The sequence below is a fragment of the Gopherus evgoodei genome, chromosome 2 (genome assembly GCF_007399415.2).
Source record: "Gopherus evgoodei ecotype Sinaloan lineage chromosome 2, rGopEvg1_v1.p, whole genome shotgun sequence".
Taxonomy (NCBI): domain Eukaryota; kingdom Metazoa; phylum Chordata; order Testudines; family Testudinidae; genus Gopherus; species Gopherus evgoodei.
Window position 1 is genome coordinate 132886203 of NC_044323.1, and position 15542 is coordinate 132901744.

Below are 15542 nucleotides of genomic sequence, written 5' to 3' on the forward strand. Positions count from 1 at the left end.
CTTTTGCTAGATAATCATCTATTAACTTCACATTTTCCCCAAACCTCCCGTTTTCTTGGAAATCTCCTTAAATCTATCTTTAAATTATATTAAAGCAGTCTGTTGAGGTCTGAAGCTCCATAATAGCCTTATTCCTACTTTGTTCTGACTCTCAAAAAGCAGCCAGTATTGAATCCCATGCTGATTGATTTTTCTCATGAGTCAATTTATGGCAGCACTGAGATGGAAAAGACTTATTAGGACACTGACAGCACTGCCCTGCAATACTATCTCAATACTGCACTTTATCTTATTTATCCAACAAATAGTAGGGCAAACATGCAAGGATACAAAAAGTTCAGAACAGAGCCCCAAACTCTCCCCTCACCGTTAGAGGCATGTAAATAAAAGGCCTGATTTTCAAAAGCGCTGAGCACTCAAGCAAAACTTAGAGCTCCATACCCTCTTGAAGTGACATTGGCCCAGAGCTGCATGCTATGTGAGTGGGTGGCGAAGAATGGAGAATGAAGACACTTCTTCAGTACCAGAAGATGCCCTGCCCCCACACTCCAAGATCAGCGCTTCAGCCAGCAGCCATGCTACCTCATTAACACCACAACCCAGGATCTACCATCACCCAGAAACCCAATACCCATAAGACATCCGATAGTTTCTCACCTCAGCTGCATGCAGCTGTGGGAGAAGGTTGATTGTGAGATAAGTTCTTGGACCAGGATTTTGTGTTACAGATCAAAAAAGGCTGAGAACTGATGCAGTAGACTCTTGTGTCCCCCAGGCAAATCTCTTGGTCTCTTTATCTGAGTTATCCCAGCTGTCAAATGGGGACAATGAAACTGACCATAAGCATAATCTAAAAATAAAGGGTTTAAGATCCCTGCACCTAGAAGTAGCTTGATTAATATGTATTATCTCCAGTTTACATATTTGGAAAGATTAAGTCATTTTCTTGAGTAAAGAGGGAAGCAGAGGGGGAGCAGAAGCGGAGAATAATGTTTGATTTATACATAGTTAAATCACCATCTCTCATCTGCATTGGGGATTTTTGCACCAATATAGCTACACCAATTTACAAATGGATTTTCCCAGTGAATTCTCCCCAGTGGAATCCGAGGTGAGCTGATTTTTACAGCACTGTAGCATGTCTACACTAAGGATTTGAGCTGGTGCAACTCCATCAGTGCAAAATCTTCAGTGTGGGCATGGCCTGAGTCTCAGTTTCCCCCCATTTCACAGTTTGAAAATAATGAAAAGCTGACTATTTAATAATGCAAACACGTATGTAAAATTAACTGATTTAAACTTTCTCCAAACCACTGAAGTTAACAGAGTTTCATAGGAGAATAAAGTGAAGAATTTAGCCAAAAATATTCATGAGAAACACCAAACAATTGTCTTTCTTGGAGAATACAGTGAAATCTCATAATGATGCATACACCCTCCCCTCAATAATTTACCCATAAAACCAGTCTCTCTCTACTTCTGAAATACATCCTCATTTTGCTAAAGCCTCATCCATACTTAAAAGGGGTGCCAGTATAGCTATGTCAGTTAGGCTGTGATTTCATATATATATATACACATATACATATACATATACACATACACAGACCTACCTATGCCAGTAAAAGCCAAGTGTAGAGTATAGTTATACCAATAAACAATAAATCCCAAGTATTTTTCCTAAGTAGAGCCTTTAAACTTAGAACTAACTTAGTAGCTGTATCCGACCAATAAATTATTTAATTAAACCAGGGATATTCGTCTGTAAAATTCTGTTCCACTGATATCTCCCCCAAGATTACCCAGAGTGAACTATTCTGAGATTTGGCAGAGTGGACCATCAAAGCCTTCCCACTAAAGTCTCTTCTTTAAAAAAATCACACCACTATACTTTATGTTTTAATTGTGGCATGTTTTCTAGTGATAGTTATATTAAAAAAAACATGAAAAAAGCACAACTTTTTCATGTATATTTTCCCCATTTTTGACCAGTTCTAATGTTTTCTTCTAGCGCATTTTCTTTCCAGTGCTGTCTTGCACCAACCTGGTAAGATCATACCCTCTAAATTGTTGAAAAATTGCATGGTTATACAGCAATACAATAGGCCCTTTGGGAAAGCTTATCTTACTTGCTCTGCATTTTAACCTGGCACCAAAAGTATGTTCTAACAGGGTGCTGTACTTCATCAAAACCCAGGTAATGCATGACATTGACCTATACAAGAGCTGGACCTGTGTTACACAGAACTACCCTTAGACACTGAAAACAAATTTTCCCTGGTTAATCTATGGAGGTGAACTTCCTTATAAACTGATGTCTTACATGGCCCATCCTCAGTTTTTAGTATAACATATTGGCCAGGAAAACTAAATTGGCATGCTGCTAGAAAGAAAAATTGTTTAAACAGTGTTCTAACGACAACATTTTCAGAACTAGACTAGAGACTGAGCAACATGGATGAGAACCTTCCCTCTTATCCCATGACAGCTTACTTTGTTTAAGAGCCTTTGGTGAGGGACCATATATGTCTAATTGATAATGTGTCTGCTTGATAAGATTCAAATGCAATTTAAATGTAGAGTAATCCAAGAACTATTTTTCTTCCTCTGCATAAAAAAATTTACTTGAAAGATTTATTATTTTCTAAATGTGAGGGTCTTGATCAAAATCTTAAAACATAAATTATTTTATCATGTGATCATAATGACTTGCAATATAATGTCACTAAAATTATGTCCTACCACTTTGGGTCAAATTCTGCCCTAGACTCTACAGCTCCTATTGATTCCCACATTTGTGTGCATGTGCATGCACAGGTGACCACAAAAACTAGGATGATCAGATGTCCCGATTTTATAGGGACAGTCCCGATTTTTGGGTCTTTTTCTTATACAGGCTCCTATTACTTCTCCCCACCCCCGTCCCAATTTTTCACACTTCTTGTCTGATCACCCTAACAGAAACAGACCATTCAATAGGTGGTTTAACTGACAGGGAGTAAATTTAAAAGTGATAACAGGAATTTTTTTTCCACAAAGCACACATTTAGCCTGTGAAATGTATTGTCAGAGCTACACAGGAAGAAAGACAACATACAATGGGCATGATTTAATTATGCTGCAACTTTATTCACTTAAAAAAGGAGGCGGAGGGGATGTCTCCCATCTGTACCAGACTTCAGGAGCCCCAACCCCTGCTTTTCCCAGCTTTCTCAGGAGATGGTTTTCCCTAAATCCACTTCCAACTTGTGTTTAATAGGCCTGGTCTACACTCGGGGGTGGTGGTGGTGTCTGTTATAAACAGATAAGTAAGAGTTAATAGAACAGAAGTACTTCATATCTTTTTTGCCTGGAAAGGGTTAACAAGAACAGTGAGCCTGGCTGTCACCTGACCAGAGGACCAATCAGGGGACAGGATACTTTCAAATCTTGAGGGAGGGAAGTTTTTTGTGTGTGCTGTTAGTTTTTGGTTGTTGTTCACTCTGGGGGCTCAGAGGGACCAGACGTGCAACCAGGTTTCTCTCCAATCTCTCCGATACAGGCTCTTATAAGTTCAGAATAGTGAGTATTAGGTAGATAAGGCGAGTTAGGCTTATGTTTGTTTTCTTTATTTACAAATGTGTATTTGGTTGGAAGGAGTTCTAATGTGTATTTGGTTGGAAGGAGTTCAAATGTGTATTTGGCTGAAAGAAGTTCAAATTGGTATTTTGCTGAAAAGATTTTAATTTGTACTTGTATACTTAGGCTGGGAGGGTATTCCCAGTATCTATAGCTGAAAGACCCTGTACCTATTCCATTTTTTAAATTTATAAAGATAATTTTCACTGTTTTTTCTCTCTTTAATTAAAAGCTTTTCTTGTTTAAGAACCTGATTGTTTTTCTATTCTGGTGAGACCCCAGGGGACTGGTCTGGATCCACCAGGGAATTGGTGGGAGAAAGGAGGGAAGGGGAGAGAAAGGTTAATTTTCTCTCTGTGTTAGGATTACTTTCTCTCTCAGGCAGCAAAGAATCCTGTGGCACCTTATAGACTAACAGACGTTTTGGAGCATGATCTTTCGTGGGTGAATACCCACTTCCTCAGATGCACACAAGGAGGGGAAGCCTGGGAGAGGCAACGGTGCGGGAAAGCGTTTACTTTCCTTGTGTTAAGATCCGGAGGGTCTGGGTCTTGGGGGTCCCCAGGCAAGGTTTTTGGGGGGACCAGAGTGTACCAGGCACTGGAATTCCTGGTTGGTGGCAGCGCTACAGGTTCTAAGCTGGTAATTGAGCTTAGAGGAATTCATGCTGGTACCCCATCTCTTGGACGCTAAGGTTCAGAGTGGGGAATTATACCATGACAGTGTCGATGTAAGATACACAACTTCAGCTACGGGAATACCGTAGCTGAAGTCGAAGTATCTTCTGACTTACCTCCCATCCTCACCACGCGGGATCGATGTCCGTGGCTCCCCCACTGACTCCGCTACCGCCACTCGCTCCGGTGGAGTTCCCGAGTCGATGGGGAGCACGTTCTGGGATCGATATATCGGGTCTAGATGAGACGCGATATATCAATCCCCGATAAACCGATCACTACCTGCCGATACGGCGGGTAGTCTGGACGTACCCTTAGAGAACCCTATTCCTTCTGTAACAAGTACCTGCACACCTGCCACAAGGAGGCACCAGCAACTAGCCTGACTGCCTGCTGAGAGAGGGAGAGAGAGAGAGTTTCTTCTGGAATGCAGTGCATAAACATCTCCTGTCTGCCCAATGCACAGGGTGGGTCAATGCTCCACCTCATCTACCCACTTCCTGTTCCCTCATTGACTCCACTCCCTGAAGACCCCCTTTTCCCTTCCCTCACAATCCAAATGCAGTGGGGACACTTAAGTGGCACTCCTTCCACGACATTCAGTGGCAGTGAATATATTGCCTTAAGACAGGGGTTCTCAAACTGGGGGTTGGGACCCCTCAGGGGTCATGAGGTTATTACATGGGGGGTCATAGGTTGTAAGCCTCCACCCCAAACCCCGCTTTGCTTCCAGCATTTAGAATGGTGTTAAATATATTTAAAAGTGTGTTTAATTTATTGGGGGGAGGGGTCACTCTCAGAGGCTTGTGATGTGAAAGGGGTCGCCATTAAAAAAGTTTGAGACCCACTGCCTTAAGAGAACACAGAGGTGAAGAGTTTGGCAGGACAGGATTTTTTTTTAAACAAGAATTAGATATTCATTGTAATAATAAGAACTTCTATAACTAGGATCAACTTTCAGAAGATTTTAGACAGGGTATAAACTGTTATGCTTCAGGGCATAAGCCAAGTTCTAACCAATGGAATTATAGAATAACCTGCCTATAGGGAAAGTTTCTTCCTAAGTACCAGCTGCAGGTGTATTTTGCACCTTTCTCCAAAGCATCTAATACTGATCACTGTCAGAAACAAAATATTGGGTTAGATGGAGCACTGGTCTGATCCAATAGTCCTATTCCTAGGTCTCTAAACTGACTCTTTTTTGTTCCTATGCACACATTTTCTTATTTGAACTTTAGGACACCAAAAACAGGAAAAATATGTATTTTAAGGGCAGAGTAAACTCATATGAAGCTGAGAGTAGAAACAGAAACAAAAAATAACCAGGTCATCTGATAAAAAGCAAAAGTAAAGCCATAGATTTACATAGAAACTGATTTAGCTACATGGAACACCCCACTGTGACAGTAAGTGTTTTATGTCTCCATTTGTAAAAGGATTGTCCTAATAATTATAGATGTTTCTAGATTTTATTGCCCAATGCTATCTAAAAGCAATACACCATTTACAGTTTAGAGATTGTCCCTTATGCAGCCCATCTTTTTTTCCCTGCATTTATTCCTAATGATGCTTCTTCGCTGGGTTTTGTTTTTGTTGTTACAGTCTCGTAGTAAAAGTCCCCAGAGAGAAAAATGGAGAGCATATTCTTGGTATGCTATCCCTATTGTAACTAAAAAACCCACACCACTATCTGAAGCTACTAATATTTTTTGTCATAGATTCAAAGATTGCTGTCAGCATATCATATTTAGGTTTGTTTACATTTCTTATCACAGTTTAATTTTAAAGTATTTTTCAACACATTTTATCTTGTCGTTTAGCATGTTCAGAATCTAATACTAGTTGAAAAAAACTATTTTTTGTTGAAAATATAACATTAAAATATTGTAATTCATTTATGCACATTGCTAGTACCTAAATATATGTTTAAAAATCAGTAGCTAGCCTTTAGCATATGCTTGTGCAATTCTGATATAAATTAGATTGGTTATCCACATTTGTTATCCAGAAATTTCCTTCTCAAATGGCTAATTTTTATGTCTTTTTGTTTGTTTTAACTGTAAGCAATGCACACAGAAAAATCACTGCTCACTACATAGGTTACAATGTATTGCACCTATACTTGATTATTTTTCCAGAAATCACGGACCTTAAGGATTTAGCTATCAAAATTTGATCTCCTGCACAATTACCTCAACAATTTTTCAGTGGTTACAAAATTTATACATTCTTCAGTGAATCAAAATTTTTCCCAGTAAACAAATGGTACAACCTACGCATCTCCAAAAGAGGCAAATATGCAATGTAGACATGGGCTAGGATACTATACACTAGAGTATATGCTTAACAGAAATTATTTCCACTGAAGCCACTGAAATCAGATGATACATGTGCTACTGTGAAATGCAGAAACCCTGATTCATATACAAATATAAATGCTTCTGGCTTCTTTAAGCCCAAAACAACAACATATTTCTCATTTTCTATACATTTTTTTCAATAAAAATTTACTTTATCTATGCAATGATTTAAAAAAAATTACTTTTAATAATGTTACAATACTCAGGAAATATCTATAGAAAACTCAAGATAAAAGAAAAATAAGTTGATCATTTGCTTAGGAAGATTTGTGCAATAAACTTGAGGAGAAAGGCATCCGCCCTTCCATTCAAATGACATCCTCAGGTGGCTCTGCAGCTCTCACTTAAGGCAAATGGAGCTAAACATGCATCCAAGGACAGAGTTTAGTCCTAAGAGTTGTCTTAATATTTCCATTTTAGTTTTTCAGTTGAACAGCTTGCTTATAATATGGGTATAAAACTGTATCTAGAGAAAACAAACCAAGCTCAGCAAAGAGCACAGATAAAGAGCTGAGTTTGTCCATGCCTGTAATTGATTTTTGCATGTACGTATTGATCCAAATCATAACCACATGGTGCTTCACAGTTGAGCTGCAGGCATAACTTTCAACCTGCCAAGGCCCAAATGTGTGAATTACACTCAAAATGAGAACAAGATACAAAAATGAGGCTAGAAATTATGTTTCTTTAGCCAGTACAATGTTTCCTAAATCTGCAGTTTCAAGAACACATGCTTATATTATTTATAAGAAGAAACAATGAAATCACTATTAGGGTGATGTCCATTTGGGTCTAAATGAATTGCATACCTCATCAATAAATACAATTTACAATTATGTTCACAGGGTTGAGGAATCTTTTTGTTCATTCTCCTCTTGTTTGTCAGATATCCCAGATGCAGATTGTTGTGTTAAGATGTCGCATCAAGGCATGATAATACATGTAAGGTAAGAAGAATAGGTTTTCGGAGACAACTCACACTGTGACTGGCTTCCCGTTTAGGTTGTGACTGACGGACATGGCAGCTGCTAAAACTCTGACACAGAGTAGGTAGCCAGGAAGGTCACTGACAAGTCTGGCTCTAAAGTGACAAATGCTCTGCCCAGGGTACTGACTGGGTTAGTTCTGATAACACACTGAACAGGTCACTGCTGGAGATATCAACTCCTGTATCAACAGCTTATGCAGAGATTGAATAATTCAACTATTTCTAAAAAAGTATGCTCTGATAGGCTATGTCCACACCTCAACTGATAGTAATATTTTAACATGTTAACTAATTTGATTATTAATTTAGGGTGTACAGGACAGAAACATTGTTGGTTGTGTTTAACCCTAGGCAACAGAGTTCTATAAAATTAGCAAAAACATTTATGCCCTGGAGCAAATATTTGTTAGTGTCTATATTAGAATTTACAGTAGTGTACATTCATATGTGTTAATAATGGAATCATAAAATATAGGGCTAGAAGGGACCTTGCGATCTCACCTAGTCCAGTCTCCTGTGCTGAGGCAGGACCAGGTACACCTAGATCATCTCTCCCTTGGAAAATAATTCCAGTGTTTAACTATCTTTATAGATAGATTTTTTTCCCTCTAATACCAATCCTAAATCTCCCTTGCTGCAGATTAAGCTCATTAATTCTTGTTCTACTTTCAGAGAACAATTGATCACCATCCTCTTTGTAACAGCCCTTAATATATTTGGATTCTGTTGCCAGGTCCCTCCATCTAGTCTTCTCTTCTCACTCAGTCTTTTTTTTAATGTCTTTTTTTTTAAAGCCTTTCCTCATATGTTTTCTAAACCATTTTTTGTTGTTGTTGCTGTCCTCTGGACTCCCTCCAATTTGCCCCCTATCTGTAAACATGGTGCCCAAAACCAGACACAGTATTCCAACTGAGGCCTCACCAGCGCTGAGTAGAGCAGGACAGTTCTCATATCTGACATCAACTTTCCCTTTAATACACCCTAAAACAATATAAACTTGTTTTGCAACTGCATCACACTGACTCATATTCAAGCAGTGATCTACTATAACCTTCCAAATCCTTTTCTGCAGAATTACTGCTTAGCCAGTTATACCCTATTTTGTAGTTGTGCATTTGATTTTCTTCCTTTCTATGTGCATGTTTTGCACTTATCTTCATTGATTTTCAATTTGTTGATTTCAGACCAATTATCCAATTTGTCAAAGCTGTTTTGAATTCTAATCCTGTCCTCCAAAGTGCTAGCACCCCCTCTCAGCTTGGTGTCATCCCTACTTTTTTTTAAAATATAGTTTACACTTCACTGACCGAGTAATTAATGAAAATACTGAATAATAACAGGACCCAGGACAGACCCCTGTGGGACTCCACTAGGTATGTACTCCTAGTTTGACAGTGAACTATCAATAACTACTCTGAGTACAGGTTTAACCAGTTTTGCATTTACCTTACATAGTTTCATCTAGACCACATTTCCTTAGTTCGCTGATGAGAATGTCATGTTCCCCAATAAAAGCAAAGTACTAAGTTTGCCCTTCTCCAGACTTTTTTAAAGACCATGATCAAAATTCAAATGTAGGCATACACTCAGCTGCTGGTATGCCTTGGTGTTGGGTGCTCAATCCCCAAGGAACAGACAAGATTAAAAAATAAGAAAACAAAAATCCCTTTAAATCGTTTGAGATAATTATTTCAAAGTGTAAAAAATAATGAAAATGTTCACAGTATTAAAATATGCTGATTACAATCAGTCCAGTTTGATTATTTCTTCATGATCAGAAAGATCTGCTGAATAATGGACTAAACTGACTTCAGAAAAGGGTGACATCATTGCAGAAATCTGCATGTACTCACTTCTTTTTTTTGGTAAAAAAAACTAATTTTAAAAGTGAGTTTTTAAAATATCTTTTAACTTTCAAGCTGCAGGCATATAAACATCAGCAAAAATTGTAATTTCTGATTTTGACTCATTTCTGCCAGATACTCTTTAAAGAAAAAGAGTGTTTTATCTTTGGAGATTAAAAGTAGATTTTTTTAACTAGAAGGATTCAGTGTTAACTAAATTATTTAATTTAAAAGAGTTATTCAGCTTTGTCAAAACCCTGGCTTTCAGAAACAGATCCACAGCAAAATGGATTTTACTTCTTTTTACACTTGTTTAAGTATGATTTTGGAAGCAAGTGACAGTTTAAAAAAGACTTGTTTCACATATTTAGAATACTTTAAATACTATAAAAAAGGCGCATAGAATGCACTCACTCTTTCTCTCAAGATTTCATTCTGCTCTATTTGAGGCTTCATAATTCATCTACCTGGGAATTGCATTACCACCTCTACTGTGAGCCTACCTTTATCCCTCAAGTACATTTTGAAAACGCTGTACAACAAATGGTACCCTATTGCAAAAATGTCAAGGAGTTTACTTAAACACACAATACCATAATAGCTGTAGTTCTCTACTGCTTTTCTAGCTCACAAATATTTGATCACAAGGAACATTATTGCTGGGGAAGTGGGGTGCATATAGATTTTTACCAGTGGTTGAAAAAAAAATGCTTTAACCCAATTGGCTATAGAAAAAATTGAGAACATACCAAATAAAGAAAACGACGCTGAAATTAACCCACACAGTGGATTTATGGCAATTTTTTTTAATTACTAGCTTGAAGTTTTCTTTGTTTCTACAGTTCCCTTTGTTTCACTATTCTCTGTACAGGGTGATCTCCCTTCCCTTCTCAGATTTTTGTCAATGTGGGAATTTGAAACTTTGGGGGGTAGGGAGGCGAATTTCAGAATTATATTGATTCTACCCCTTCCATTTCCAGTGTCCCACCCTCTTTCCTTGCAAGCTTTTAACCACTGCTTTCACTCCTACTCTTGTTGTTATCTCCTGTATCCCCTACCCATCTCTGTACCTCCTTCGCTCCTCTTTTACTCCCGTTTCTTCCCACATACAGGGCTCCTACCCACCTCCACTCTCCTCATCTTTGTATTCTCCTTTTGTGCTTCGCTCTAGTATTGGATGTGTTTGTGTGGGTCTGTGTGAGTGTGTGTTTGTGGGTCCTGCAATCTGCAGTGTCTGCTCCTTCTGCATTTCCTCCTTCACTCCACCTCGCAGCACTTTCTACATACACAGCATGGCTCTGTCCTCTCCCTCCCACTAGCAATTTATTTTTTTTTAGTCAGACAGAGTGCTAGAGAGCCAGCCTTATTTGTGGACAAAAGGAAAGGCACCAGGTCTTGAAGGGAAAAGGTCCAAGTGCTGTGATCAGTGGCAGTGAGAGGGATGATTACTACATTGCCTTCTATGAAGAGCTGAGCAGAGAAAGTGCAAGGGGACTCAGTAGGGAGTTGTTGGAGTGCTAGTGAACCCATCAAAGATGATTCTGTTGATGACTATGAAGGGTTCATCTGGGCCCTCCTTCCTGTGGCATGCTAGGAGGCTGATTCTCTGGTAAATGTCCAGTTGCCCAGAAGCTCACGTCAGGCCTCCTGCTTACTGCTATGATAGAGGCATATTGTGCTAAGGACTGTTTCCTTTTACTGACATAAAAGAATAAAAGTCAGTACTTCTATAACAATTTTCACCTACAGATCTAAGAGTGCTTCATAAAGGAAATTGTCCCCAATTTACAGATAGGGAAAGTGACGCTCAGGAAAGGGCTCTGTAGAAAATATAAGAGAGACATTGGGCTGTATGAGCTTTACCAAGTATTCTTTGTTGCACTGGAGAGGGGGTAACTTGCATCACAAACCTTTCCCTGGGTCCCACGCTGACCTGCCTGCTCCTTCCACTGTCCCACCCAGTCTCCTCCCTTTTCCTCAGCATAAACGTCAGTCCCATAAAGCAGCTGCCACACTGTATTCTAAAAGAGGGTTGGTGTCTTGGAGGCAGCTGAGCCTGCCTTTCATGCTCGGTGATAGCATGGCAAAAATGCACATGACTCTAAGTGGATTATTCAGGATCCATATATTTCACATTTTCCTGGGCTAAAAATAGCATTTGTCATAACCTAATCACAATAGTAACAAAAAGAAAATGCAATTATTTGTAAACAGGAAACTTTCCTGTTTATTCCACATGTAAAACATTCATGGAATGGAAACAGTTCATGTAGCTCAGGACTTCAATCAGCTCCTTGAAATTGTCCTTACCACCATAGTTTTCCCCTGTCAGCCAATGCCAAAATTATGAATGCCCTAAAGATACTGTTTAAAAGAGTATCACCAAAAAAAGGTACATGTTAATGTGAGCTTATACAATGTTAATTGTAGATACTTTTATAAAAGCATTAATCCTATCCCAACCCAAATCTATAATCAATCAGCTTCCTTATAGCATTTATCATTTATTCACCACGCCCAAGAAATTACTTCAAATGATTTGAGTATTGAAGATTTGAGACACTTTGAAATTAATTTTCATTACTTTGTTTTGAAAACCTGCTAACTGCTCAGAGCATCATTATAGCTGTAGAAGTCACCTGCATTAACAGCAAATCTACAGGAGAAGAATCCCTGGTGGGATTTCAGTAGTGTGTAGTATCTTCACCTCTAATTCAAGGAAAAATCTATTAACATCTGAATTAATAACGACCATCGGTCTTGAAGACCATTACATACAGAATGGAATCAGTTTCAGTCTGTTTCTTTACAAATTTGCTCTTAGGGTTTGAATAAACAAAACAAGAAGGTGACATATAAACTAAATTATTGAAATCACATTATACTGAAAGAGCAATTACGATGTGAAAAGCATATCTCTCTTTGCAGAATAGTAGATATTAAAAGGCAGTATTTTAAGCAAGCCTCCTTCTAGAGATTATGACCCCTTGCTAGACCAGACACTATAATGTTATCATTTTGTGGCATGTATGATTGCACTGTATTTTATTTAATGTAGCAATTCTCCCTACCCAGATTTTGATGCCTCTGTTTAAACCGCGATAGAAACTAGAAGGACAAACTGAAATATGGATGAATTATCAGTGAGTGTGAACTTCACCCTCACTTACACCATTTAATGTTTGACTTGACTTGGAAAGAAGGAATTCTATTTTTTTTAAAGTTAGAACTAAGAAAATTAAATACTTTTATTAAGTCCTCCAAATAAAAACAAGAAAGATACAATGCCACGGTCTAGATTATTGTTTAATTTCATAGGAATGTGCTAATTCTGAAAAGTTTAATTTGATGTTAACCTATTAACTGCCTGCTTTGGACCATGCAATTTCAATTTTTTTTTAAATATTCTAGAACCCAGAAACTCTAAATTTTGGTAAGTAAAAGGTATCTCAGGCCAGTGACAAATGTTGAAAACATTTTAGATGAAATCTCTTGAGTTGGTGCAGCTATTAACATTTTCCTGAAACAAATCAACAATCTCATTCCCAAACTCCTTAAAAGATTGAACAGTTTCTTTTAGAGATTTTTAAATAACCTGGGGGCTGTTGATAAACCAAGAAGCATGACTTAACCCCTCCCCCACCTCCAATCAATCATAGAAACCAGAGGATTCTTTATTTAATATGGCGATTGTCTGGAAAACTTAGAAAATAATGTACAGTAACTCCTCACTTTGTCAACCCAGTTAATGTTGTTTTGTTGTTACGTTGCTGATCAAGTAAAGAACATGCTCATTTAAAGTTGCACAATGCTCCCTTGTAATGTCATTTGGCAGCCACTTGCTTTGTCCACTGCTTGCAGGAAGAGCAGCCCATTGCAGCTAGCTGGTAGGGGCTTGGAACCAGGGTGGACCGGCAGCCCCCCTATCAGCTCCTCGCTCCCCTAAGTTCCCTGTGTGGCAGCCGCCCAGCAAGCTATCAATTGCCGGCAGTTCAGCTGCCCCTCCCTCCACTGCCATGTGCTGCTCCTGCCCTCTGCCTTGGAGCTGCTTCCGGGAGCCCCTTGCTTGCTGTGCAGGGCGGGGGAAAGAGGAGGGCTAATGTCAAGGTGCTCCCCTTCCCCCTGCTCCTGCCACCCGCTTACCACTTCTCCATATAGAGCAGGGTGGAGACAGGACAGGGCTCAGGATGTAGGGGAGCTTGCTGGGTGCAGCTGCTATCTCAACTTGCTGATATACTTAAAAAGGCAATTTACTTAGAGTGGGGTCAGTGTACTCAAAGGGGCAATGCGCATCTCTCTCTCTCTCTCCCACATACAGGGTGTGTGTCTCTTTCTATATCTGCCATGCTTTCTTCTCTCCCTCCATCCCTGCTGCCTTGTGGAGTGTGAGGCTACATTAACAACAATGTGTTAACTCTTGAGGGCTCAGATGAATGCTAGTTCATCATTTAGCAGCAAGGCATTCCATGGGAAATATCCCACCCTCTTCTTCACTATCTCAACCAAGCTTCACAATCATCATCACTGTGTACAGTATTAAATTGTTTTTAGTTTTTTTTGTCTGGTTACAAAAATGTTCCTGGAACCTAATCCCCCCTATTTACATTAATTCTTATGAGGAAATTGGATTTGCTTAACATCATTTCGCTTAAAGTCGCAGAGTTACTGTAATTCTTTCAATGTAGTTTAAATAGTTTTCCTGAAACCAAATACTAGCATACTTAAACTTTTCAGATATTTCATTTTGAATGAATGTGGCTTTCTATAATTGAAATTACTGGGCTAAAATTGGGCTTTGATCTTGAGAAGAGTTGTTTTGGAATATAAACAAGACACTTTAACCATTAGAAAAAAGATCAAAATGCTTACTGATAAGGAATCCTTGTTTTAATGTCAACCTCACTTCTTGACTCAACTTAATTGGTGAGAGACTTTTTATTATTATTTTAACTGAATTGCTAGACTTTAGCCCCTTTAGCATTTTATTAATAAATGATTTCAGAGGCTTCCTATGTTCCCTGCAAAACAACCATCTTCTTGATTGAGGTGTAATTTGAATTACTTGAATAGAGGAATAGGATTTTTTCAGTAAATGATTTTTCTGAACCTTTTCTGGTAGTCTAACAAAATTCAAAACAGAATGAAGTGTCATGCTTGGTCTTTTGTATTAAACAAATATTAGCCTTATCATTTTGGTTCATGGATAGTGAAGTAGATCTGCATCTGGATCTAGAATAATTTTTGACAAAATTACCATTTAGCAGTTTGTAGAACTGGTTTTCTGTTGAAATATATGTGAACATAGACTATCAGAAATGATGTCTTCTTTATACTTCAAAATAATTCAAGCTAATAAATCATAGGTGTGTGTGAGTGCACGTGTGCGAGAGAGAGAGAAAACTGAAAGAAACCTACCCTTTGTTATCTTAAGCCATGTAGAGGCCCAACTCTACAAAACTTTAACATAAATAATCCTACAGAGTTCACTGGGATTACTCACATGAGAAAGGGTTTGAAGTATAAGGCATTTAACACCAATAACCTAAACCAAGTTTCTTCTATTAAGATTACTCTTCTAAAAAATAGGTTCAACCTAATCAAATGTGTGTCAAAACACCCTAATTTCGATATGCCAATTTATGGTGGTAATTACTTATACTGAACTTCTGGATGAAAATTATGTAATGTATCTAATAACTTTGCTATAATAGAGCACATGCAAAAAAAAATTAAAAAAGGAAATTGACATTTGTATAATTATGTATTGATGTTACAGGACAGTGACTTCTGAAAAGCCCACTGAAATTCTATATATATTTCAAATAATATGTTAAATATTTTAAACTGATTGTTGAACTTGGAGAATGTGGGGTGCGTGGATGGTCAGAAAACACATATGTTTGTGTAATTACACATGTGTGCTTGTGCATGTGGAGTAAAATGTCTTGGCTGGAAACTGACCTGGATTTTCAACTTTAAGATCATTGTCTGAAGCATATAGATTTCATAGTCACCACAGACTGAAGGTAAAATCTTGGCTTTACTGAAGAAAATA

The 15542-nt window shown here is 38.3% G+C and overlaps 1 protein-coding gene across 1 annotated transcript in view; it reads right to left on the bottom strand.

Moving 5' to 3' along the window:
* CTNND2 (catenin delta 2) overlaps nt 1-15542 on the bottom strand; it is a 1223799-nt gene that overhangs the window by 715646 nt on the left and 492611 nt on the right.